Genomic DNA, 1,691 nt, shown 5'->3' with positions numbered 1-1,691 from the left:
CTGCACCATAAAGTTTCCAAGGAGCAACTCGTGGATTCTATCAACAGGTGCTGAGCTTTCGATTAGCAGCCGGAGCTCTTAATCACTGTGCCACCAAGGCTCCGGAATGCTCAAAATAAGATTGTATTTGTGTTGTGCTTGTTGTTTTGCTATTATTTTATAAGATTTTTATTTACATGTTTCTCCTTTGAGGTAATGAACACGGTCACACCACAAGGAAAGTCAGAAGTAGGTCAGAGAAGGCTCTGAAGGCCGGTTTGGTCACCCGAGATTGTTAAATATGGTTGACCGCTAACAATACGTACAAAATATAAAATGTACACAAAAAAATACAAATTTTTCTTTTAAAGTACCTTTATGAAAAAAAGCTGAGCTTTGATAATTTTGGCTCTTTTTTCCTCCTCTGTTGCCAATGCACGTTGTGGTTTTGGTTGGGCGGTGGAGAGCGCATGTCACTGCGTGTGGCGCTGCCAGAACTGGGCGGGCGGGACTCTCCACTCAAAGGTGACCACGTTTAGGTTCTGAGACAGGAAGTGGAGGGTGAATAGGTCATGGTGGACTTTTGATTGTTTTTAACTTTTTTTTTTGCTGTCTACTTATCCTCATACTTCTTCTTGGCCTCAACATCGTCATCCTCATCTTCAGCTGCCGCTTTGCCTAGCTGCCTCAGCCTCATCTTCATCTCCATCCTCTTCCTCCCCATCACCTTCGTCCTCCTCCTTTTTTTCCTCGTCTTCTTCGTCTACCTCATTGTTAGCCTCCTGGTTCCCATTTTTCCTCATTAGCGTTCCTATTAGCTGGTGCAACTCTTCCATTCTTTGCCTTCTCCACAATCTCGTTTAAGCCCGAGGTGGTATCTCAGAGCTGAGGTCCACTGCCAAGTCTGACATGGTCGAGCACGCCACTGGCCAGATGCAGCGGATTACTAAGAAGCACGAGTTCAAGGACTCGGGTGAGGAAACTGCCCGGATCAGCTGCACCGGAGGAGGTGCGTGGCAGAGGTGGCAGGAGGTAGAGGGGAGCCAAACCTGGGAACAGTGCAAAGAATGGCAATGCAATTAAACAAAAAATATACGTGTAAATATTAGAAGGATAGCGATAGGCTTGAAAAAATATTTTCAGATGATTTAACTACCCTACAAGAAAACGTCAATAGAAAAAATACTATAAGTTATTTCAGGACTCATTGAGTTTTCTGGCTGTGGAGTAAACATAAAAAAGAATGGATCATGTAGTAATTCTAAATGGTTAGAAACTATAATTAAAAAATATCCATAACAGCACAAAATATCAAATATGTTGAGTTGTTAAGTACAATGTGGGAAATGTTTTTGATATGATGAAAAGAGTAAATATCAACTGAGAAGTATAATTGAAGGAAATTAAAAGAAGATACATAATATAGTGACCCCCGTTGGGTCACTATGAGCCAGAATTGATTCGACAGCAACAAGTATTCTTGAGCTATGAGGCTAAAATATTTTAAATATAACACATATCCTCTAATCTAATTTTTAATGCAATTCTTATAAAATGTAATTTTGCAATGAAAACAGGTATTTTTCCTGTCCAATATAAAAATGTTATCTATAACTATACTATTTTAGGATACACCATTTTAGATTATGATTGGGTAGTCAAAATAAGAATAGCCCAGATATATACCTGGTATGGAAACCCCTGGTGACGTA

The 1,691-nt window shown here is 40.0% G+C and overlaps 1 pseudogene; it reads right to left on the bottom strand.

Moving 5' to 3' along the window:
- Positions 1-592: 592 nt before the first annotated feature.
- LOC126058669 (prothymosin alpha-like) lies at positions 593-890 on the bottom strand (annotated as a pseudogene).
- Positions 891-1,691: the final 801 nt, after the last annotated feature.

The sequence above is a fragment of the Elephas maximus genome, chromosome 15 (assembly GCF_024166365.1).
Source record: "Elephas maximus indicus isolate mEleMax1 chromosome 15, mEleMax1 primary haplotype, whole genome shotgun sequence".
In the NCBI taxonomy this organism is placed as follows: domain Eukaryota; kingdom Metazoa; phylum Chordata; class Mammalia; order Proboscidea; family Elephantidae; genus Elephas; species Elephas maximus.
The sequence above is the reverse complement of the archived record's forward strand: the minus strand, read 5'-3'. Positions and strand labels throughout refer to the sequence as shown.